Below are 26,518 nucleotides of genomic sequence, written 5' to 3'. Positions count from 1 at the left end.
ACTGACAGGAGTAACTATGACTCTCTTAAGGTAGCCAAATGGTTCGTCAACAGGCGAAATACATTGGTAAACTGGAGGAACCCCTAGCATGAGTACTGTGAAAGTCATAATTTCGACAAATAATGGCGTATCGCGTCTGGTGAAAGCGGCAGAGGAAAATCGTAGATGTGACTGTGGTTTAACGGGGAGCAACTGACAGGAGTAACTATGACTCTCTTAAGGTAGCCAAATGCCTCGTCAAGTGGCGTATCGCTTCGGGTGAACTGGCCAGAATAAGATTGAAAATGTGACTGTGGTAAAACGGGGAGCAACTGACAGGAGTAAGTATGACTCTCTTAAGGTAGCCAAATGCCTCGTCAACAGGCGAAATACATTGGTAAACTGGAGGAGCCCCTAGCAGGAGTACTTTGAAAGTCATGATGTCGTCAAATAATGGCGTATCGCGTCTGGTGAAAGGGGCAGAGGAAAATGGTAGATGTGACTGTGGTTTAACGGAGAGACACTGGCAGGAGTAACTATGACTCTCTTAAGGTAGGCAAACGCCTCGTCAATAGGCGAAATACATCGGCAGAGTCGAAAAGCTCCCGGCAGGAGTACTGTGAAAGTCTTTATGTCAATAGATATTAGCGTATCGCTTCAGGAGAATTGGCCAGAGTAAGCTTGTAGATGTGCCTGTTGTAAAATGGGGAGCAACAGCAAGGGGTAACTATGACTCTCTTAAGGTAACCAAATGCCCCGTCAACAGGCGAAATACATCGGCAAACTCGAGAGCTCCCGGCATTAGTACTGTGAAATTCTTTAGGTTGACCGATAATGGCGTATCGCTTCAGGTGAACTGGCCAGAATAAGATTGAAAATGTGACTGTGGTAAAACGGGGAGCAACTGACAGGAGTAACTATGACTCTCTTAAGGTAGCCAAATGGTTCGTCAACAGGCGAAATACATTGGTAAACTGGAGGAACCCCTAGCATGAGTACTGTGAAAGTCATAATTTCGACAAATAATGGCGTATCGCGTCTGGTGAAAGCGGCAGAGGAAAATCGTAGATGTGACTGTGGTTTAACGGGGAGCAACTGACAGGAGTAACTATGACTCTCTTAAGGTAGCCAAATGCCTCGTCAAGTGGCGTATCGCTTCGGGTGAACTGGCCAGAATAAGATTGAAAATGTGACTGTGGTAAAACGGGGAGCAACTGACAGGAGTAACTATGACTCTCTTAAGGTAGCCAAATGGTTCGTCAACAGGCGAAATACATTGGTAAACTGGAGGAACCCCTAGCAGGAGTACTGTGAAAGTCATAATTTCGACAAATAATGGCGTATCGCGTCTGGTGAAAGCGGCAGAGGAAAATCGTAGATGTGACTGTGGTTTAACGGGGAGCAACTGACAGGAGTAACTATGACTCTCTTAAGGTAGCCAAATGCCTCGTCAAGTGGCGTATCGCTTCGGGTGAACTGGCCAGAATAAGATTGAAAATGTGACTGTGGTAAAACGGGGAGCAACTGACAGGAGTAAGTATGACTCTCTTAAGGTAGCCAAATGCCTCGTCAACAGGCGATTACATTGGTAAACTGGAGGAGCCCCTAGCAGAAGTACTTTGAAAGTCATGATGTCTACAAATAATGGCGTATCGCGTCTGGTGAAAGGGGCAGAGGAAAATGGTAGATGTGACTGTGGTTTAACGGAGAGACACGGGCAGGAGTAACTATGACTCTCTTAAGGTAGCCAAACGCCTCGTCAATAGGCGAAATACATCGGCAAAGTCGAAAAGATCCCGGCAGGAGTACTGTGAAAGTCTTTATGTCAACAGATATTAGCGTATCGCTTCAGGAGAATTGGCCAGAGTAAGCTTGTAGATGTGAATGTTGTAAAATGGGGAGCGACAGCAAGGGGTAACTATGACTCTCTTAAGGTATCCAAATGCCTCGTCAACAGGCGAAATACATCGGCAAACTCGAGAAGCTCCCGGCAGGAGTACTGTGATAAACTTTAGGTTGACTGACAATGGCGTATCGCTTCAGGTGAACTGGCCAGAATAAGATTGAAAATGTGACTGTGGTAAAACGGGGAGCAACTGACAGGAGTAAGTATGACTCTCTTAAGGTAGCCAAATGCCTCGTCAACAGGCGAAATACATTGGTAAACTGGAGGAGCCCCTAGCAGGAGTACTTTGAAAGTCATGATGTCGACAAATAATGGCGTATCGCGTCTGGTGAAAGGGGCAGAGGAAAATGGTAGATGTGGCTGTGGTTTAACGGAGAGACACTGCAGGAGTAACTATGACTCTCTTAAGGTAGGCAAACGCCTCGTCAATAGGCGAAATACATCGGCAAAGTCGAAAAGCTCCCGGCAGGAGTACTGTGAAAGTCTTTATGTCAATAGATATTAGCGTATCGCTTCAGGAGAATTGGCCAGAGTAAGCTTGTAGATGTGCCTGTTGTAAATTGGGGAGCAACAGCAAGGGGTAACTATGACTCTCTTAAGGTAACCAAATGCCTCGTCAACAGGCGAAATACATCGGCAAACTCGAGAGCTCCCGGCAGGAGTACTGTGAAATTCTTTAGGTTGACCGATAATGGCGTATCGCTTCAGGTGAACTGGCCAGAATAAGATTGAAAATGTGACTGTGGTAAAACGGGGAGCAACTGACAGGAGTAACTATGACTCTCTTAAGGTAGCCAAATGGTTCGTCAACAGGCGAAATACATTGGTAAACTGGAGGAACCCCTAGCAGGAGTACTGTGAAAGTCATAATTTCGACAAATAATGGCGTATCGCGTCTGGTGAAAGCGGCAGAGGAAAATCGTAGATGTGACTGTGGTTTAACGGGGAGCAACTGACAGGAGTAACTATGACTCTCTTAAGGTAGCCAAATGCCTCGTCAAGTGGCGTATCGCTTCGGGTGAACTGGCCAGAATAAGATTGAAAATGTGACTGTGGTAAAACGGGGAGCAACTGACAGGAGTAAGTATGACTCTCTTAAGGTAGCCAAATGCCTCGTCAACAGGCGAAATACATTGGTAAACTGGAGGAGTTCCTAGCAGAAGTACTTTGAAAGTCATGATGTCTACAAATAATGGCGTATCGCGTCTGGTGAAAGGGGCAGAGGAAAATGGTAGATGTGACTGTGGTTTAACGGAGAGACACGGGCAGGAGTAACTATGACTCTCTTAAGGTAGCCAAACGCCTCGTCAATAGGCGAAATACATCGGCAAAGTCGAAAAGATCCCGGCAGGAGTACTGTGAAAGTCTTTATGTCAACAGATATTAGCGTATCGCTTCAGGAGAATTGGCCAGAGTAAGCTTGTAGATGTGAATGTTGTAAAATGGGGAGCGACAGCAAGGGGTAACTATGACTCTCTTAAGGTATCCAAATGCCTCGTCAACAGGCGAAATACATCGGCAAACTCGAGAAGCTCCCGGCAGGAGTACTGTGATAAACTTTAGGTTGACTGACAATGGCGTATCGCTTCAGGTGAACTGGCCAGAATAAGATTGAAAATGTGACTGTGGTACAACGGGGAGCAACTGACAGGAGTAAGTATGACTCTCTTAAGGTAGCCAAATGCCTCGTCAACAGGCGAAATACATTGGTAAACTGGAGGAGCCCCTAGCAGGAGTACTTTGAAAGTCATGATGTCGACAAATAATGGCGTATCGCGTCTGGTGAAAGGGGCAGAGGAAAATGGTAGATGTGACTGTGGTTTAACGGAGAGACACTGCAGGAGTAACTATGACTCTCTTAAGGTAGGCAAACGCCTCGTCAATAGGCGAAATACATCGGCAAAGTCGAAAAGCTCCCGGCAGGAGTACTGTGAAAGTCTTTATGTCAATAGATATTAGCGTATCGCTTCAGGAGAATTGGCCAGAGTAAGCTTGTAGATGTGCCTGTTGTAAAATGGGGAGCAACAGCAAGGGGTAACTATGACTCTCTTAAGGTAACCAAATGCCTCGTCAACAGGCGAAATACATCGGCAAACTCGAGAGCTCCCGGCAGGAGTACTGTGAAATTCTTTAGGTTGACCGATAATGGCGTATCGCTTCAGGTGAACTGGCCAGAATAAGATTGAAAATGTGACTGTGGTAAAACGGGGAGCAACTGACAGGAGTAACTATGACTCTCTTAAGGTAGCCAAATGGTTCGTCAACAGGCGAAATACATTGGTAAACTGGAGGAACCCCTAGCAGGAGTACTGTGAAAGTCATAATTTCGACAAATAATGGCGTATCGCGTCTGGTGAAAGCGGCAGAGGAAAATCGTAGATGTGACTGTGGTTTAACGGGGAGCAACTGACAGGAGTAACTATGACTCTCTTAAGGTAGCCAAATGCCTCGTCAAGTGGCGTATCGCTTCGGGTGAACAGGCCAGAATAAGATTGAAAATGTGACTGTGGTAAAACGGGGAGCAACTGACAGGAGTAAGTATGACTCTCTTAAGGTAGCCAAATGCCTCGTCAACAGGCGAAATACATTGGTAAACTGGAGGAGCCCCTAGCAGGAGTACTTTGAAAGTCATGATGTCGACAAATAATGGCGTATCGCGTCTGGTGAAAGGGGCAGAGGAAAATGGTAGATGTGACTGTGGTTTAACGGAGAGACACTGGCAGGAGTAACTATGACTCTCTTAAGGTAGGCAAACGCCTCGTCAATAGGCGAAATACATCGGCAAAGTCGAAAAGCTCCCGGCAGGAGTACTGTGAAAGTCTTTATGTCAATAGATATTAGCGTATCGCTTCAGGAGAATTGGCCAGAGTAAGCTTGTAGATGTGCCTGTTGTAAAATGGGGAGCAACAGCAAGGGGTAACTATGACTCTCTTAAGGTAACCAAATGCCTCGTCAACAGGCGAAATACATCGGCAAACTCGAGAGCTCCCGGCATTAGTACTGTGAAATTCTTTAGGTTGACCGATAATGGCGTATCGCTTCAGGTGAACTGGCCAGAATAAGATTGAAAATGTGACTGTGGTAAAACGGGGAGCAACTGACAGGAGTAACTATGACTCTCTTAAGGTAGCCAAATGGTTCGTCAACAGGCGAAATACATTGGTAAACTGGAGGAACCCCTAGCATGAGTACTGTGAAAGTCATAATTTCGACAAATAATGGCGTATCGCGTCTGGTGAAAGCGGCAGAGGAAAATCGTAGATGTGACTGTGGTTTAACGGGGAGCAACTGACAGGAGTAACTATGACTCTCTTAAGGTAGCCAAATGCCTCGTCAAGTGGCGTATCGCTTCGGGTGAACTGGCCAGAATAAGATTGAAAATGTGACTGTGGTAAAACGGGGAGCAACTGACAGGAGTAAGTATGACTCTCTTAAGGTAGCCAAATGCCTCGTCAACAGGCGAAATACATTGGTAAACTGGAGGAGCCCCTAGCAGGAGTACTTTGAAAGTCATGATGTCGTCAAATAATGGCGTATCGCGTCTGGTGAAAGGGGCAGAGGAAAATGGTAGATGTGACTGTGGTTTAACGGAGAGACACTGGCAGGAGTAACTATGACTCTCTTAAGGTAGGCAAACGCCTCGTCAATAGGCGAAATACATCGGCAAAGTCGAAAAGCTCCCGGCAGGAGTACTGTGAAAGTCTTTATGTCAATAGATATTAGCGTATCGCTTCAGGAGAATTGGCCAGAGTAAGCTTGTAGATGTGCCTGTTGTAAAATGGGGAGCAACAGCAAGGGGTAACTATGACTCTCTTAAGGTAACCAAATGCCCCGTCAACAGGCGAAATACATCGGCAAACTCGAGAGCTCCCGGCATTAGTACTGTGAAATTCTTTAGGTTGACCGATAATGGCGTATCGCTTCAGGTGAACTGGCCAGAATAAGATTGAAAATGTGACTGTGGTAAAACGGGGAGCAACTGACAGGAGTAACTATGACTCTCTTAAGGTAGCCAAATGGTTCGTCAACAGGCGAAATACATTGGTAAACTGGAGGAACCCCTAGCATGAGTACTGTGAAAGTCATAATTTCGACAAATAATGGCGTATCGCGTCTGGTGAAAGCGGCAGAGGAAAATCGTAGATGTGACTGTGGTTTAACGGGGAGCAACTGACAGGAGTAACTATGACTCTCTTAAGGTAGCCAAATGCCTCGTCAAGTGGCGTATCGCTTCGGGTGAACTGGCCAGAATAAGATTGAAAATGTGACTGTGGTAAAACGGGGAGCAACTGACAGGAGTAAGTATGACTCTCTTAAGGTAGCCAAATGCCTCGTCAACAGGCGAAATACATTGGTAAACTGGAGGAGCCCCTAGCAGGAGTACTTTGAAAGTCATGATGTCGTCAAATAATGGCGTATCGCGTCTGGTGAAAGGGGCAGAGGAAAATGGTAGATGTGACTGTGGTTTAACGGAGAGACACTGGCAGGAGTAACTATGACTCTCTTAAGGTAGGCAAACGCCTCGTCAATAGGCGAAATACATCGGCAGAGTCGAAAAGCTCCCGGCAGGAGTACTGTGAAAGTCTTTATGTCAATAGATATTAGCGTATCGCTTCAGGAGAATTGGCCAGAGTAAGCTTGTAGATGTGCCTGTTGTAAAATGGGGAGCAACAGCAAGGGGTAACTATGACTCTCTTAAGGTAACCAAATGCCCCGTCAACAGGCGAAATACATCGGCAAACTCGAGAGCTCCCGGCATTAGTACTGTGAAATTCTTTAGGTTGACCGATAATGGCGTATCGCTTCAGGTGAACTGGCCAGAATAAGATTGAAAATGTGACTGTGGTAAAACGGGGAGCAACTGACAGGAGTAACTATGACTCTCTTAAGGTAGCCAAATGGTTCGTCAACAGGCGAAATACATTGGTAAACTGGAGGAACCCCTAGCATGAGTACTGTGAAAGTCATAATTTCGACAAATAATGGCGTATCGCGTCTGGTGAAAGCGGCAGAGGAAAATCGTAGATGTGACTGTGGTTTAACGGGGAGCAACTGACAGGAGTAACTATGACTCTCTTAAGGTAGCCAAATGCCTCGTCAAGTGGCGTATCGCTTCGGGTGAACTGGCCAGAATATGATTGAAAATGTGACTGTGGTAAAACGGGGAGCAACTGACAGGAGTAAGTATGACTCTCTTAAGGTAGCCAAATGCCTCGTCAACAGGCGAAATACATTGGTAAACTGGAGGAGCCCCTAGCAGAAGTACTTTGAAAGTCATGATGTCTACAAATAATGGCGTATCGCGTCTGGTGAAAGGGGCAGAGGAAAATGGTAGATGTGACTGTGGTTTAACGGAGAGACACTGGCAGGAGTAACTATGACTCTCTTAAGGTAGGCAAACGCCTCGTCAATAGGCGAAATACATCGGCAAAGTCGAAAAGCTCCCGGCAGGAGTACTGTGAAAGTCTTTATGTCAATAGATATTAGCGTATCGCTTCAGGAGAATTGGCCAGAGTAAGCTTGTAGATGTGCCTGTTGTAAAATGGGGAGCAACAGCAAGGGGTAACTATGACTCTCTTAAGGTAACCAAATGCCCCGTCAACAGGCGAAATACATCGGCAAACTCGAGAGCTCCCGGCATTAGTACTGTGAAATTCTTTAGGTTGACCGATAATGGCGTATCGCTTCAGGTGAACTGGCCAGAATAAGATTGAAAATGTGACTGTGGTAAAACGGGGAGCAACTGACAGGAGTAACTATGACTCTCTTAAGGTAGCCAAATGGTTCGTCAACAGGCGAAATACATTGGTAAACTGGAGGAACCCCTAGCATGAGTACTGTGAAAGTCATAATTTCGACAAATAATGGCGTATCGCGTCTGGTGAAAGCGGCAGAGGAAAATCGTAGATGTGACTGTGGTTTAACGGGGAGCAACTGACAGGAGTAACTATGACTCTCTTAAGGTAGCCAAATGCCTCGTCAAGTGGCGTATCGCTTCGGGTGAACTGGCCAGAATAAGATTGAAAATGTGACTGTGGTAAAACGGGGAGCAACTGACAGGAGTAAGTATGACTCTCTTAAGGTAGCCAAATGCCTCGTCAACAGGCGAAATACATTGGTAAACTGGAGGAGCCCCTAGCAGGAGTACTTTGAAAGTCATGATGTCGTCAAATAATGGCGTATCGCGTCTGGTGAAAGGGGCAGAGGAAAATGGTAGATGTGACTGTGGTTTAACGGAGAGACACTGGCAGGAGTAACTATGACTCTCTTAAGGTAGGCAAACGCCTCGTCAATAGGCGAAATACATCGGCAGAGTCGAAAAGCTCCCGGCAGGAGTACTGTGAAAGTCTTTATGTCAATAGATATTAGCGTATCGCTTCAGGAGAATTGGCCAGAGTAAGCTTGTAGATGTGCCTGTTGTAAAATGGGGAGCAACAGCAAGGGGTAACTATGACTCTCTTAAGGTAACCAAATGCCCCGTCAACAGGCGAAATACATCGGCAAACTCGAGAGCTCCCGGCATTAGTACTGTGAAATTCTTTAGGTTGACCGATAATGGCGTATCGCTTCAGGTGAACTGGCCAGAATAAGATTGAAAATGTGACTGTGGTAAAACGGGGAGCAACTGACAGGAGTAACTATGACTCTCTTAAGGTAGCCAAATGGTTCGTCAACAGGCGAAATACATTGGTAAACTGGAGGAACCCCTAGCATGAGTACTGTGAAAGTCATAATTTCGACAAATAATGGCGTATCGCGTCTGGTGAAAGCGGCAGAGGAAAATCGTAGATGTGACTGTGGTTTAACGGGGAGCAACTGACAGGAGTAACTATGACTCTCTTAAGGTAGCCAAATGCCTCGTCAAGTGGCGTATCGCTTCGGGTGAACTGGCCAGAATATGATTGAAAATGTGACTGTGGTAAAACGGGGAGCAACTGACAGGAGTAAGTATGACTCTCTTAAGGTAGCCAAATGCCTCGTCAACAGGCGAAATACATTGGTAAACTGGAGGAGCCCCTAGCAGAAGTACTTTGAAAGTCATGATGTCTACAAATAATGGCGTATCGCGTCTGGTGAAAGGGGCAGAGGAAAATGGTAGATGTGACTGTGGTTTAACGGAGAGACACGGGCAGGAGTAACTATGACTCTCTTAAGGTAGCCAAACGCCTCATCAATAGGTGAAATACATCGGAAAAGTCGAAAAGATCCCGGCAGGAGTACTGTGAAAGTCTTTATGTCAACAGATATTAGCGTATCGCTTCAGGAGAATTGGCCAGAGTAAGCTTGTAGATGTGCCTGTTGTAAAATGGGGAGCGACAGCAAGGGGTAACTATGACTCTCTTAAGGTATCCAAATGCCTCGTCAACAGGCGAAATACATCGGCAAACTCGAGAGCTCCCAGCAGGAGAACTGTGAAATTCTTTAGGTTGACCGATAATGGTGTATCGCTTCAGGTGAACTGGCCAGAATAAGATTGAAAATGTGACTGTGGTAAAACGGGGAGCAACTGACAGGAGTAAGTATGACTCTCTTAAGGTAGCCAAATGCCTCGTCAACAGGCGAAATACATTGGTAAACTGGAGGAGCCCCTAGCAGGAGTACTTTGAAAGTCATGATGTCGTCAAATAATGGCGTATCGCGTCTGGTGAAAGGGGCAGAGGAAAATGGTAGATGTGACTGTGGTTTAACGGAGAGACACTGGCAGGAGTAACTATGACTCTCTTAAGGTAGGCAAACGCCTCGTCAATAGGCGAAATACATCGGCAAAGTCGAAAAGCTCCCGGCAGGAGTACTGTGAAAGTCTTTATGTCAATAGATATTAGCGTATCGCTTCAGGAGAATTGGCCAGAGTAAGCTTGTAGATGTGCCTGTTGTAAAATGGGGAGCAACAGCAAGGGGTAACTATGACTCTCTTAAGGTAACCAAATGCCCCGTCAACAGGCGAAATACATCGGCAAACTCGAGAGCTCCCGGCATTAGTACTGTGAAATTCTTTAGGTTGACCGATAATGGCGTATCGCTTCAGGTGAACTGGCCAGAATAAGATTGAAAATGTGACTGTGGTAAAACGGGGAGCAACTGACAGGAGTAACTATGACTCTCTTAAGGTAGCCAAATGGTTCGTCAACAGGCGAAATACATTGGTAAACTGGAGGAACCCCTAGCATGAGTACTGTGAAAGTCATAATTTCGACAAATAATGGCGTATCGCGTCTGGTGAAAGCGGCAGAGGAAAATCGTAGATGTGACTGTGGTTTAATGGGGAGCAACTGACAGGAGTAACTATGACTCTCTTAAGGTAGCCAAATGCCTCGTCAAGTGGCGTATCGCTTCGGGTGAACTGGCCAGAATAAGATTGAAAATGTGACTGTGGTAAAACGGGGAGCAACTGACAGGAGTAAGTATGACTCTCTTAAGGTAGCCAAATGCCTCGTCAACAGGCGAAATACATTGGTAAACTGGAGGAGCCCCTAGCAGAAGTACTTTGAAAGTCATGATGTCTACAAATAATGGCGTATCGCGTCTGGTGAAAGGGGCAGAGGAAAATGGTAGATGTGACTGTGGTTTAACGGAGAGACACGGGCAGGAGTAACTATGACTCTCTTAAGGTAGCCAAACGCCTCGTCAATAGGCGAAATACATCGGCAAAGTCGAAAAGATCCCGGCAGGAGTACTGTGAAAGTCTTTATGTCAACAGATATTAGCGTATCGCTTCAGGAGAATTGGCCAGAGTAAGCTTGTAGATGTGAATGTTGTAAAATGGGGAGCGACAGCAAGGGGTAACTATGACTCTCTTAAGGTATCCAAATGCCTCGTCAACAGGCGAAATACATCGGCAAACTCGAGAAGCTCCCGGCAGGAGTACTGTGATAAACTTTAGGTTGACTGACAATGGCGTATCGCTTCAGGTGAACTGGCCAGAATAAGATTGAAAATGTGACTGTGGTAAAACGGGGAGCAACTGACAGGAGTAACTATGACTCTCTTAGGGTAGCCAAATGGTTCGTCAACAGGCGAAATACATTGGTAAACTGGAGGAACCCCTAGCAGGAGTACTGTGAAAGTCATAATTTCGACAAATAATGGCGTATCGCGTCTGGTGAAAGCGGCAGAGGAAAATCGTAGATGTGACTGTGGTTTAACGGGGAGCAACTGACAGGAGTAACTATGACTCTCTTAAGGTAGCCAAATGCCTCGTCAAGTGGCGTATCGCTTCGGGTGAACTGGCCAGAATAAGATTGAAAATGTGACTGTGGTAAAACGGGGAGCAACTGACAGGAGTAAGTATGACTCTCTTAAGGTAGCCAAATGCCTCGTCAACAGGCGAAATACATTGGTAAACTGGAGGAGCCCCTAGCAGGAGTACTTTGAAAGTCATGATGTCGACAAATAATGGCGTATCGCGTCTGGTGAAAGGGGCAGAGGAAAATGGTAGATGTGACTGTGGTTTAACGGAGAGACACTGCAGGAGTAACTATGACTCTCTTAAGGTAGGCAAACGCCTCGTCAATAGGCGAAATACATCGGCAAAGTCGAAAAGCCCCCGGCAGGAGTACTGTGAAAGTCTTTATGTCAATAGATATTAGCGTATCGCTTCAGGAGAATTGGCCAGAGTAAGCTTGTAGATGTGCCTGTTGTAAAATGGGGAGCAACAGCAAGGGGTAACTATGACTCTCTTAAGGTAACCAAATGCCTCGTCAACAGGCGAAATACATCGGCAAACTCGTGAGCTCCCGGCAGGAGTACTGTGAAATTCTTTAGGTTGATTGATAATGGCGTATCGCTTCAGGTGAACTGGCCAGAATAAGATTGAAAATGTGACTGTGGTAAAACGGGGAGCAACTGACAGGAGTAACTATGACTCTCTTAAGGTAGCCAAATGGTTCGTCAACAGGCGAAATACATTGGTAAACTGGAGGAACCCCTAGCAGGAGTACTGTGAAAGTCATAATTTCGACAAATAATGGCGTATCGCGTCTGGTGAAAGCGGCAGAGGAAAATCGTAGATGTGACTGTGGTTTAACGGGGAGCAACTGACAGGAGTAACTATGACTCTCTTAAGGTAGCCAAATGCCTCGTCAAGTGGCGTATCGCTTCAGGTGAACTGGCCAGAATAAAATTGAAAATGTGACTGTGGTAAAACGGGGAGCAACTGACAGGAGTAAGTATGACTCTCTTAAGGTAGCCAAATGCCTCGTCAACAGGTGAAATACATTGGTAAACTGGAGGAGCCCCTAGCAGTAGTACTTTGAAAGTCATGATGTCGACAAATAATGGCGTATCGCGTCTGGTGAAAGGGGCAGAGGAAAATGGTAGATGTGACTGTGGTTTAACGGAGAGACACTGCAGGAGTAACTATGACTCTCTTAAGGTAGGCAAACGCCTCGTCAATAGGCGAAATACATCGGCAAAGTCGAAAAGCTCCCGGCAGGAGTACTGTGAAAGTCTTTATGTCAATAGATATTAGCGTATCGCTTCAGGAGAATTGGCCAGAGTAAGCTTGTAGATGTGCCTGTTGTAAAATGGGGAGCAACAGCAAGGGGTAACTATGACTCTCTTAAGGTAACCAAATGCCTCGTCAACAGGCGAAATACATCGGCAAACTCGAGAGCTCCCGGCAGGAGTACTGTGAAATTCTTTAGGTTGACCGATAATGGCGTATCGCTTCAGGTGAACTGGCCAGAATAAGATTGAAAATGTGACTGTGGTAAAACGGGGAGCAACTGACAGGAGTAACTATGACTCTCTTAAGGTAGCCAAATGGTTCGTCAACAGGCGAAATACATTGGTAAACTGGAGGAACCCCTAGCAGGAGTACTGTGAAAGTCATAATTTCGACAAATAATGGCGTATCGCGTCTGGTGAAAGCGGCAGAGGAAAATCGTAGATGTGACTGTGGTTTAACGGGGAGCAACTGACAGGAGTAACTATGACTCTCTTAAGGTAGCCAAATGCCTCGTCAAGTGGCGTATCGCTTCGGGTGAACTGGCCAGAATAAGATTGAAAATGTGACTGTGGTAAAACGGGGAGCAACTGACAGGAGTAAGTATGACTCTCTTAAGGTAGCCAAATGCCTCGTCAACAGGCGAAATACATTGGTAAACTGGAGGAGCCCCTAGCAGGAGTACTTTGAAAGTCATGATGTCGACAAATAATGGCGTATCGCGTCTGGTGAAAGGGGCAGAGGAAAATGGTAGATGTGACTGTGGTTTAACGGAGAGACACTGGCAGGAGTAACTATGACTCTCTTAAGGTAGGCAAACGCCTCGTCAATAGGCGAAATACATCGGCAAAGTCGAAAAGCTCCCGGCAGGAATACTGTGAAAGTCTTTATGTCAATAGATATTAGCGTATCGCTTCTGGAGAATTGGCCAGAGTAAGCTTGTAGATGTGCCTGTTGTAAAATGGGGAGCAACAGCAAGGGGTAACTATGACTCTCTTAAGGTAACCAAATGCCTCGTCAACAGGCGAAATACATCGGCAAACTCGAGAGCTCCCGGCATTAGTACTGTGAAATTCTTTAGGTTGACCGATAATGGCGTATCGCTTCAGGTGAACTGGCCAGAATAAGATTGAAAATGTGACTGTGGTAAAACGGGGAGCAACTGACAGGAGTAACTATGACTCTCTTAAGGTAGCCAAATGGTTCGTCAACAGGCGAAATACATTGGTAAACTGGAGGAACCCCTAGCATGAGTACTGTGAAAGTCATAATTTCGACAAATAATGGCGTATCGCGTCTGGTGAAAGCGGCAGAGGAAAATCGTAGATGTGACTGTGGTTTAACGGGGAGCAACTGACAGGAGTAACTATGACTCTCTTAAGGTAGCCAAATGCCTCGTCAAGTGGCGTATCGCTTCGGGTGAACTGGCCAGAATAAGATTGAAAATGTGACTGTGGTAAAACGGGGAGCAACTGACAGGAGTAAGTATGACTCTCTTAAGGTAGCCAAATGCCTCGTCAACAGGCGAAATACATTGGTAAACTGGAGGAGCCCCTAGCAGGAGTACTTTGAAAGTCATGATGTCGTCAAATAATGGCGTATCGCGTCTGGTGAAAGGGGCAGAGGAAAATGGTAGATGTGACTGTGGTTTAACGGAGAGACACTGGCAGGAGTAACTATGACTCTCTTAAGGTAGGCAAACGCCTCGTCAATAGGCGAAATACATCGGCAAAGTCGAAAAGCTCCCGGCAGGAGTACTGTGAAAGTCTTTATGTCAATAGATATTAGCGTATCGCTTCAGGAGAATTGGCCAGAGTAAGCTTGTAGATGTGCCTGTTGTAAAATGGGGAGCAACAGCAAGGGGTAACTATGACTCTCTTAAGGTAACCAAACGCCCCGTCAACAGGCGAAATACATCGGCAAACTCGAGAGCTCCCGGCATTAGTACTGTGAAATTCTTTAGGTTGACCGATAATGGCGTATCGCTTCAGGTGAACTGGCCAGAATAAGATTGAAAATGTGACTGTGGTAAAACGGGGAGCAACTGACAGGAGTAACTATGACTCTCTTAAGGTAGCCAAATGGTTCGTCAACAGGCGAAATACATTGGTAAACTGGAGGAACCCCTAGCATGAGTACTGTGAAAGTCATAATTTCGACAAATAATGGCGTATCGCGTCTGGTGAAAGCGGCAGAGGAAAATCGTAGATGTGACTGTGGTTTAACGGGGAGCAACTGACAGGAGTAACTATGACTCTCTTAAGGTAGCCAAATGCCTCGTCAAGTGGCGTATCGCTTCGGGTGAACTGGCCAGAATAAGATTGAAAATGTGACTGTGGTAAAACGGGGAGCAACTGACAGGAGTAAGTATGACTCTCTTAAGGTAGCCAAATGCCTCGTCAACAGGCGAAATACATTGGTAAACTGGAGGAGCCCCTAGCAGAAGTACTTTGAAAGTCATGATGTCTACAAATAATGGCGTATCGCGTCTGGTGAAAGGGGCAGAGGAAAATGGTAGATGTGACTGTGGTTTAACGGAGAGACACGGGCAGGAGTAACTATGACTCTCTTAAGGTAGCCAAACGCCTCGTCAATAGGCGAAATACATCGGCAAAGTCGAAAAGATCCCGGCAGGAGTACTGTGAAAGTCTTTATGTCAACAGATATTAGCGTATCGCTTCAGGAGAATTGGCCAGAGTAAGCTTGTAGATGTGAATGTTGTAAAATGGGGAGCGACAGCAAGGGGTAACTATGACTCTCTTAAGGTATCCAAATGCCTCGTCAACAGGCGAAATACATCGGCAAACTCGAGAAGCTCCCGGCAGGAGTACTGTGATAAACTTTAGGTTGACTGGCAATGGCGTATCGCTTCAGGTGAACTGGCCAGAAATAGATTGAAAATGTGACTGTGGTAAAACGGGGAGCAACTGACAGGAGTAACTATGACTCTCTTAAGGTAGCCAAATGGTTCGTCAACAGGCGAAATACATTGGTAAACTGGAGGAACCCCTAGCAGGAGTACTGTGAAAGTCATAATTTCGACAAATAATGGCGTATCGCGTCTGGTGAAAGCGGCAGAGGAAAATCGTAGATGTGACTGTGGTTTAACGGGGAGCAACTGACAGGAGTAACTATGACTCTCTTAAGGTAGCCAAATGCCTCGTCAAGTGGCGTATCGCTTCGGGTGAACTGGCCAGAATAAGATTGAAAATGTGACTGTGGTAAAACGGGGAGCAACTGACAGGAGTAAGTATGACTCTCTTAAGGTAGCCAAATGCCTCGTCAACAGGCGAAATACATTGGTAAACTGGAGGAGCCCCTAGCAGGAGTACTTTGAAAGTCATGATGCCGACAAATAATGGCGTATCGCGTCTGGTGAAAGGGGCAGAGGAAAATGGTAGATGTGACTGTGGTTTAACGGAGAGACACTGCAGGAGTAACTATGACTCTCTTAAGGTAGGCAAACGCCTCGTCAATAGGCGAAATACATCGGCAAAGTCGAAAAGCCCCCGGCAGGAGTACTGTGAAAGTCTTTATGTCAATAGATATTAGCGTATCGCTTCAGGAGAATTGGCCAGAGTAAGCTTGTAGATGTGCCTGTTGTAAAATGGGGAGCAACAGCAAGGGGTAACTATGACTCTCTTAAGGTAACCAAATGCCTCGTCAACAGGCGAAATACATCGGCAAACTCGTGAGCTCCCGGCAGGAGTACTGTGAAATTCTTTAGGTTGATTGATAATGGCGTATCGCTTCAGGTGAACTGGCCAGAATAAGATTGAAAATGTGACTGTGGTAAAACGGGGAGCAACTGACAGGAGTAACTATGACTCTCTTAAGGTAGCCAAATGGTTCGTCAACAGGCGAAATACATTGGTAAACTGGAGGAACCCCTAGCAGGAGTACTGTGAAAGTCATAATTTCGACAAATAATGGCGTATCGCGTCTGGTGAAAGCGGCAGAGGAAAATCGTAGATGTGACTGTGGTTTAACGGGGAGCAACTGACAGGAGTAACTATGACTCTCTTAAGGTAGCCAAATGCCTCGTCAAGTGGCGTATCGCTTCAGGTGAACTGGCCAGAATAAAATTGAAAATGTGACTGTGGTAAAACGGGGAGCAACTGACAGGAGTAAGTATGACTCTCTTAAGGTAGCCAAATGCCTCGTCAACAGGTGAAATACATTGGTAAACTGGAGGAGCCCCTAGCAGTAGTACTTTGAAAGTCATGATGTCGACAAATAATGGCGTATCGCGTCTGGTGAAAGGGGCAGAGGAAAATGGTAGATGTGACTGTGGTTTAACGGAGAGACACTGCAGGAGTAACTATGACTCTCTTAAGGTAGGCAAACGCCTCGTCAATAGGCGAAATACATCGGCAAAGTCGAAAAGCTCCCGGCAGGAGTACTGTGAAAGTCTTTATGTCAATAGATATTAGCGTATCGCTTCAGGAGAATTGGCCAGAGTAAGCTTGTAGATGTGCCTGTTGTAAAATGGGGAGCAACAGCAAGGGGTAACTATGACTCTCTTAAGGTAACCAAATGCCTCGTCAACAGGCGAAATACATCGGCAAACTCGAGAGCTCCCGGCAGGAGTACTGTGAAATTCTTTAGGTTGACCGATAATGGCGTATCGCTTCAGGTGAACTGGCCAGAATAAGATTGAAAATGTGACTGTGGTAAAACGGGGAGCAACTGACAGGAGTAACTATGACTCTCTTAAGGTAGCCAAATGGTTCGTCAACAGGCGAAATACATTGGTAAACTGGAGGAACCCCTAGCAGGAGTACTGTGAAAGTCATAATTTCGACAAATAATGGCGTATCGCGTCTGGTGAAAGCGGCAGAGGAAAATCGTAGATGTGACTGTGGTTTAACGGGGAGCAACTGACAGGAGTAACTATGACTCTCTTAAGGTAGCCAAATGCCTCGTCAAGTGGCGTATCGCTTCGGGTGAACTGGCCAGAATAAGATTGAAAATGTGACTGTGGTAAAACGGGGAGCAACTGACAGGAGTAAGTATGACTCTCTTAAGGTAGCCAAATGCCTCGTCAACAGGCGAAATACATTGGTAAACTGGAGGAGCCCCTAGCAGGAGTACTTTGAAAGTCATGATGTCGACAAATAATGGCGTATCGCGTCTGGTGAAAGGGGCAGAGGAAAATGGTAGATGTGACTGTGGTTTAACGGAGAGACACTGGCAGGAGTAACTATGACTCTCTTAAGGTAGGCAAACGCCTCGTCAATAGGCGAAATACATCGGCAAAGTCGAAAAGCTCCCGGCAGGAGTACTGTGAAAGTCTTTATGTCAATAGATATTAGCGTATCGCTTCTGGAGAATTGGCCAGAGTAAGCTTGTAGATGTGCCTGTTGTAAAATGGGGAGCAACAGCAAGGGGTAACTATGACTCTCTTAAGGTAACCAAATGCCTCGTCAACAGGCGAAATACATCGGCAAACTCGAGAGCTCCCGGCATTAGTACTGTGAAATTCTTTAGGTTGACCGATAATGGCGTATCGCTTCAGGTGAACTGGCCAGAATAAGATTGAAAATGTGACTGTGGTAAAACGGGGAGCAACTGACAGGAGTAACTATGACTCTCTTAAGGTAGCCAAATGGTTCGTCAACAGGCGAAATACATTGGTAAACTGGAGGAACCCCTAGCATGAGTACTGTGAAAGTCATAATTTCGACAAATAATGGCGTATCGCGTCTGGTGAAAGCGGCAGAGGAAAATCGTAGATGTGACTGTGGTTTAACGGGGAGCAACTGACAGGAGTAACTATGACTCTCTTAAGGTAGCCAAATGCCTCGTCAAGTGGCGTATCGCTTCGGGTGAACTGGCCAGAATAAGATTGAAAATGTGACTGTGGTAAAACGGGGAGCAACTGACAGGAGTAAGTATGACTCTCTTAAGGTAGCCAAATGCCTCGTCAACAGGCGAAATACATTGGTAAACTGGAGGAGCCCCTAGCAGGAGTACTTTGAAAGTCATGATGTCGTCAAATAATGGCGTATCGCGTCTGGTGAAAGGGGCAGAGGAAAATGGTAGATGTGACTGTGGTTTAACGGAGAGACACTGGCAGGAGTAACTATGACTCTCTTAAGGTAGGCAAACGCCTCGTCAATAGGCGAAATACATCGGCAAAGTCGAAAAGCTCCCGGCAGGAGTACTGTGAAAGTCTTTATGTCAATAGATATTAGCGTATCGCTTCAGGAGAATTGGCCAGAGTAAGCTTGTAGATGTGCCTGTTGTAAAATGGGGAGCAACAGCAAGGGGTAACTATGACTCTCTTAAGGTAACCAAACGCCCCGTCAACAGGCGAAATACATCGGCAAACTCGAGAGCTCCCGGCATTAGTACTGTGAAATTCTTTAGGTTGACCGATAATGGCGTATCGCTTCAGGTGAACTGGCCAGAATAAGATTGAAAATGTGACTGTGGTAAAACGGGGAGCAACTGACAGGAGTAACTATGACTCTCTTAAGGTAGCCAAATGGTTCGTCAACAGGCGAAATACATTGGTAAACTGGAGGAACCCCTAGCATGAGTACTGTGAAAGTCATAATTTCGACAAATAATGGCGTATCGCGTCTGGTGAAAGCGGCAGAGGAAAATCGTAGATGTGACTGTGGTTTAACGGGGAGCAACTGACAGGAGTAACTATGACTCTCTTAAGGTAGCCAAATGGTTCGTCAACAGGCGAAATACATTGGTAAACTGGAGGAACCCCTAGCAGGAGTACTGTGAAAGTCATAATTTCGACAAATAATGGCGTATCGCGTCTGGTGAAAGCGGCAGAGGAAAATCGTAGATGTGACTGTGGTTTAACGGGGAGCAACTGACAGGAGTAACTATGACTCTCTTAAGGTAGCCAAATGCCTCGTCAAGTGGCGTATCGCTTCAGGTGAACTGGCCAGAATAAAATTGAAAATGTGACTGTGGTAAAACGGGGAGCAACTGACAGGAGTAAGTATGACTCTCTTAAGGTAGCCAAATGCCTCGTCAACAGGTGAAATACATTGGTAAACTGGAGGAGCCCCTAGCAGTAGTACTTTGAAAGTCATGATGTCGACAAATAATGGCGTATCGCGTCTGGTGAAAGGGGCAGAGGAAAATGGTAGATGTGACTGTGGTTTAACGGAGAGACACTGCAGGAGTAACTATGACTCTCTTAAGGTAGGCAAACGCCTCGTCAATAGGCGAAATACATCGGCAAAGTCGAAAAGCTCCCGGCAGGAGTACTGTGAAAGTCTTTATGTCAATAGATATTAGCGTATCGCTTCAGGAGAATTGGCCAGAGTAAGCTTGTAGATGTGCCTGTTGTAAAATGGGGAGCAACAGCAAGGGGTAACTATGACTCTCTTAAGGTAACCAAATGCCTCGTCAACAGGCGAAATACATCGGCAAACTCGAGAGCTCCCGGCAGGAGTACTGTGAAATTCTTTAGGTTGACCGATAATGGCGTATCGCTTCAGGTGAACTGGCCAGAATAAGATTGAAAATGTGACTGTGGTAAAACGGGGAGCAACTGACAGGAGTAACTATGACTCTCTTAAGGTAGCCAAATGGTTCGTCAACAGGCGAAATACATTGGTAAACTGGAGGAACCCCTAGCAGGAGTACTGTGAAAGTCATAATTTCGACAAATAATGGCGTATCGCGTCTGGTGAAAGCGGCAGAGGAAAATCGTAGATGTGACTGTGGTTTAACGGGGAGCAACTGACAGGAGTAACTATGACTCTCTTAAGGTAGCCAAATGCCTCGTCAAGTGGCGTATCGCTTCGGGTGAACTGGCCAGAATAAGATTGAAAATGTGACTGTGGTAAAACGGGGAGCAACTGACAGGAGTAAGTATGACTCTCTTAAGGTAGCCAAATGCCTCGTCAACAGGCGAAATACATTGGTAAACTGGAGGAGCCCCTAGCAGGAGTACTTTGAAAGTCATGATGTCGACAAATAATGGCGTATCGCGTCTGGTGAAAGGGGCAGAGGAAAATGGTAGATGTGACTGTGGTTTAACGGAGAGACACTGGCAGGAGTAACTATGACTCTCTTAAGGTAGGCAAACGCCTCGTCAATAGGCGAAATACATCGGCAAAGTCGAAAAGCTCCCGGCAGGAGTACTGTGAAAGTCTTTATGTCAATAGATATTAGCGTATCGCTTCTGGAGAATTGGCCAGAGTAAGCTTGTAGATGTGCCTGTTGTAAAATGGGGAGCAACAGCAAGGGGTAACTATGACTCTCTTAAGGTAACCAAATGCCTCGTCAACAGGCGAAATACATCGGCAAACTCGAGAGCTCCCGGCATTAGTACTGTGAAATTCTTTAGGTTGACCGATAATGGCGTATCGCTTCAGGTGAACTGGCCAGAATAAGATTGAAAATGTGACTGTGGTAAAACGGGGAGCAACTGACAGGAGTAACTATGACTCTCTTAAGGTAGCCAAATGGTTCGTCAACAGGCGAAATACATTGGTAAACTGGAGGAACCCCTAGCATGAGTACTGTGAAAGTCATAATTTCGACAAATAATGGCGTATCGCGTCTGGTGAAAGCGGCAGAGGAAAATCGTAGATGTGACTGTGGTTTAACGGGGAGCAACTGACAGGAGTAACTATGACTCTCTTAAGGTAGCCAAATGCCTCGTCAAGTGGCGTATCGCTTCGGGTGAACTGGCCAGAATAAGATTGAAAATGCGACTGTGGTAAAACGGGGAGCAACTGACAGGAGTAAGTATGACTCTCTTAAGGTAGCCAAATGCCTCGTCAACAGGCGAAATACATTGGTAAACTGGAGGAGCCCCTAGCAGGAGTACTTTGAAAGTCATGATGTCGTCAAATAATGGCGTATCGCGTCTGGTGAAAGGGGCAGAGGAAAATGGTAGATGTGACTGTGGTTTAACGGAGAGACACTGGCAGGAGTAACTATGACTCTCTTAAGGTAGGCAAACGCCTCGTCAATAGGCGAAATACATCGGCAAAGTCGAAAAGCTCCCGGCAGGAGTACTGTGAAAGTCTTTATGTCAATAGATATTAGCGTATCGCTTCAGGAGAATTGGCCAGAGTAAGCTTGTAGATGTGCCTGTTGTAAAATGGGGAGCAACAGCAAGGGGTAACTATGACTCTCTTAAGGTAACCAAACGCCCCGTCAACAGGCGAAATACATCGGCAAACTCGAGAGCTCCCGGCATTAGTACTGTGAAATTCTTTAGGTTGACCGATAATGGCGTATCGCTTCAGGTGAACTGGCCAGAATAAGATTGAAAATGTGACTGTGGTAAAACGGGGAGCAACTGACAGGAGTAACTATGACTCTCTTAAGGTAGCCAAATGGTTCGTCAACAGGCGAAATACATTGGTAAACTGGAGGAACCCCTAGCATGAGTACTGTGAAAGTCATAATTTCGACAAATAATGGCGTATCGCGTCTGGTGAAAGCGGCAGAGGAAAATCGTAGATGTGACTGTGGTTTAACGGGGAGCAACTGACAGGAGTAACTATGACTCTCTTAAGGTAGCCAAATGCCTCGTCAAGTGGCGTATCGCTTCGGGTGAACTGGCCAGAATAAGATTGAAAATGTGACTGTGGTAAAACGGGGAGCAACTGACAGGAGTAAGTATGACTCTCTTAAGGTAGCCAAATGCCTCGTCAACAGGCGAAATACATTGGTAAACTGGAGGAGCCCCTAGCAGAAGTACTTTGAAAGTCATGATGTCTACAAATAATGGCGTATCGCGTCTGGTGAAAGGGGCAGAGGAAAATGGTAGATGTGACTGTGGTTTAACGGAGAGACACGGGCAGGAGTAACTATGACTCTCTTAAGGTAGCCAAACGCCTCGTCAATAGGCGAAATACATCGGCAAAGTCGAAAAGATCCCGGCAGGAGTACTGTGAAAGTCTTTATGTCAACAGATATTAGCGTATCGCTTCAGGAGAATTGGCCAGAGTAAGCTTGTAGATGTGAATGTTGTAAAATGGGGAGCGACAGCAAGGGGTAACTATGACTCTCTTAAGGTATCCAAATGCCTCGTCAACAGGCGAAATACATCGGCAAACTCGAGAAGCTCCCGGCAGGAGTACTGTGATAAACTTTAGGTTGACTGGCAATGGCGTATCGCTTCAGGTGAACTGGCCAGAAATAGATTGAAAATGTGACTGTGGTAAAACGGGGAGCAACTGACAGGAGTAAGTATGACTCTCTTAAGGTAGCCAAATGGTTCGTCAACAGGCGAAATACATTGGTAAACTGGAGGAACCCCTAGCAGGAGTACTGTGAAAGTCATAATTTCGACAAATAATGGCGTATCGCGTCTGGTGAAAGCGGCAGAGGAAAATCGTAGATGTGACTGTGGTTTAACGGGGAGCAACTGACAGGAGTAACTATGACTCTCTTAAGGTAGCCAAATGCCTCGTCAAGTGGCGTATCGCTTCGGGTGAACTGGCCAGAATAAGATTGAAAATGTGACTGTGGTAAAACGGGGAGCAACTGACAGGAGTAAGTATGACTCTCTTAAGGTAGCCAAATGCCTCGTCAACAGGCGAAATACATTGGTAAACTGGAGGAGCCCCTAGCAGGAGTACTTTGAAAGTCATGATGCCGACAAATAATGGCGTATCGCGTCTGGTGAAAGGGGCAGAGGAAAATGGTAGATGTGACTGTGGTTTAACGGAGAGACACTGCAGGAGTAACTATGACTCTCTTAAGGTAGGCAAACGCCTCGTCAATAGGCGAAATACATCGGCAAAGTCGAAAAGCCCCCGGCAGGAGTACTGTGAAAGTCTTTATGTCAATAGATATTAGCGTATCGCTTCAGGAGAATTGGCCAGAGTAAGCTTGTAGATGTGCCTGTTGTAAAATGGGGAGCAACAGCAAGGGGTAACTATGACTCTCTTAAGGTAACCAAATGCCTCGTCAACAGGCGAAATACATCGGCAAACTCGTGAGCTCCCGGCAGGAGTACTGTGAAATTCTTTAGGTTGATTGATAATGGCGTATCGCTTCAGGTGAACTGGCCAGAATAAGATTGAAAATGTGACTGTGGTAAAACGGGGAGCAACTGACAGGAGTAACTATGACTCTCTTAAGGTAGCCAAATGGTTCGTCAACAGGCGAAATACATTGGTAAACTGGAGGAACCCCTAGCAGGAGTACTGTGAAAGTCATAATTTCGACAAATAATGGCGTATCGCGTCTGGTGAAAGCGGCAGAGGAAAATCGTAGATGTGACTGTGGTTTAACGGGGAGCAACTGACAGGAGTAACTATGACTCTCTTAAGGTAGCCAAATGCCTCGTCAAGTGGCGTATCGCTTCAGGTGAACTGGCCAGAATAAAATTGAAAATGTGACTGTGGTAAAACGGGGAGCAACTGACAGGAGTAAGTATGACTCTCTTAAGGTAGCCAAATGCCTCGTCAACAGGTGAAATACATTGGTAAACTGGAGGAGCCCCTAGCAGTAGTACTTTGAAAGTCATGATGTCGACAAATAATGGCGTATCGCGTCTGGTGAAAGGGGCAGAGGAAAATGGTATATGTGACTGTGGTTTAACGGAGAGACACTGGCAGGAGTAACTATGACTCTCTTAAGGTAGGCAAACGCCTCGTCAATAGGCGAAATACATCGGCAAAGTCGAAAAGCTCCCGGCAGGAGTACTGTGAAAGTCTTTATGTCAATAGATATTAGCGTATCGCTTCAGGAGAATTGGCCAGAGTAAGCTTGTAGATGTGCCTGTTGTAAAATGGGGAGCAACAGCAAGGGGTAACTATGACTCTCTTAAGGTAACCAAATGCCTCGTCAACAGGCGAAATACATCGGCAAACTCGAGAGCTCCCGGCAGGAGTACTGTGAAATTCTTTAGGTTGACCGATAATGGCGTATCGCTTCAGGTGAACTGGCCAGAATAAGATTGAAAATGTGACTGTGGTAAAACGGGGAGCAACTGACAGGAGTAACTATGACTCTCTTAAGGTAGCCAAATGGTTCGTCAACAGGCGAAATACATTGGTAAACTGGAGGAGCCCCTAGCAGAAGTACTTTGAAAGTCATGATGTCTACAAATAATGGCGTATCGCGTCTGGTGAAAGGGGCAGAGGAAAATGGTAGATGTGACTGTGGTTTAACGGAGAGACACTGGCAGGAGTAACTATGACTCTCTTAAGGTAGCCAAACGCCTCGTCAATAGGCGAAATACATCGGCAAAGTCGAAAAGATCCCGGCAGGAGTACTGTGAAAGTCTTTATGTCAACAGATATTAGCGTATCGCTTCAGGAGAATTGGCCAGAGTAAGCTTGTAGATGTGAATGTTGTAAAATGGGGAGCGACAGCAAGGGGTAACTATGACTCTCTTAAGGTATCCAAATGCCTCGTCAACAGGCGAAATACATCGGCAAACTCGAGAAGCTCCCGGCAGGAGTACTGTGATAAACTTTAGGTTGACTGACAATGGCGTATCGCTTCAGGTGAACTGGCCAGAATAAGATTGAAAATGTGACTGTGGTAAAACGGGGAGCAACTGACAGGAGTAAGTATGACTCTCTTAAGGTAGCCAAATGCCTCGTCAACAGGCGAAATACATTGGTAAACTGGAGGAGCCCCTAGCAGGAGTACTTTGAAAGTCATGATGTCGACAAATAATGGCGTATCGCGTCTGGTGAAAGGGGCAGAGGAAAATGGTAGATGTGGCTGTGGTTTAACGGAGAGACACTGCAGGAGTAACTATGACTCTCTTAAGGTAGGCAAACGCCTCGTCAATAGGCGAAATACATCGGCAAAGTCGAAAAGCTCCCGGCAGGAGTACTGTGAAAGTCTTTATGTCAATAGATATTAGCGTATCGCTTCAGGAGAATTGGCCAGAGTAAGCTTGTAGATGTGCCTGTTGTAAAATGGGGAGCAACAGCAAGGGGTAACTATGACTCTCTTAAGGTAACCAAATGCCTCGTCAACAGGCGAAATACATCGGCAAACTCGAGAGCTCCCGGCAGGAGTACTGTGAAATTCTTTAGGTTGACCGATAATGGCGTATCGCTTCAGGTGAACTGGCCAGAATAAGATTGAAAATGTGACTGTGGTAAAACGGGGAGCAACTGACAGGAGTAACTATGACTCTCTTAAGGTAGCCAAATGGTTCGTCAACAGGCGAAATACATTGGTAAACTGGAGGAACCCCTAGCAGGAGTACTGTGAAAGTCATAATTTCGACAAATAATGGCGTATCGCGTCTGGTGAAAGCGGCAGAGGAAAATCGTAGATGTGACTGTGGTTTAACGGGGAGCAACTGACAGGAGTAACTATGACTCTCTTAAGGTAGCCAAATGCCTCGTCAAGTGGCGTATCGCTTCAGGTGAACTGGCCAGAATAAAATTGAAAATGTGACTGTGGTAAAACGGGGAGCAACTGACAGGAGTAAGTATGACTCTCTTAAGGTAGCCAAATGCCTCGTCAACAGGTGAAATACATTGGTAAACTGGAGGAGCCCCTAGCAGTAGTACTTTGAAAGTCATGATGTCTACAAATAATGGCGTATCGCGTCTGGTGAAAGGGGCAGAGGAAAATGGTAGATGTGACTGTGGTTTAACGGAGAGACACGGGCAGGAGTAACTATGACTCTCTTAAGGTAGCCAAACGCCTCGTCAATAGGCGAAATACATCGGCAAAGTCGAAAAGATCCCGGCAGGAGTACTGTGAAAGTCTTTATGTCAACAGATATTAGCGTATCGCTTCAGGAGAATTGGCCAGAGTAAGCTTGTAGATGTGAATGTTGTAAAATGGGGAGCGACAGCAAGGGGTAACTATGACTCTCTTAAGGTATCCAAATGCCTCGTCAACAGGCGAAATACATCGGCAAACTCGAGAAGCTCCCGGCAGGAGTACTGTGATAAACTTTAGGTTGACTGACAATGGCGTATCGCTTCAGGTGAACTGGCCAGAATAAGATTGAAAATGTGACTGTGGTAAAACGGGGAGCAACTGACAGGAGTAACTATGACTCTCTTAAGGTAGCCAAATGGTTCGTCAACAGGCGAAATACATTGGTAAACTGGAGGAACCCCTAGCAGGAGTACTGTGAAAGTCATAATTTCGACAAATAATGGCGTATCGCGTCTGGTGAAAGCGGCAGAGGAAAATCGTAGATGTGACTGTGGTTTAACGGGGAGCAACTGACAGGAGTAACTATGACTCTCTTAAGGTAGCCA

This window comes from Schistocerca americana, chromosome X, assembly GCF_021461395.2.
Source record: "Schistocerca americana isolate TAMUIC-IGC-003095 chromosome X, iqSchAmer2.1, whole genome shotgun sequence".
NCBI classification, from domain to species: Eukaryota; Metazoa; Arthropoda; class Insecta; order Orthoptera; family Acrididae; genus Schistocerca; species Schistocerca americana.
Note: the sequence above shows the minus strand (reverse complement) of the source record.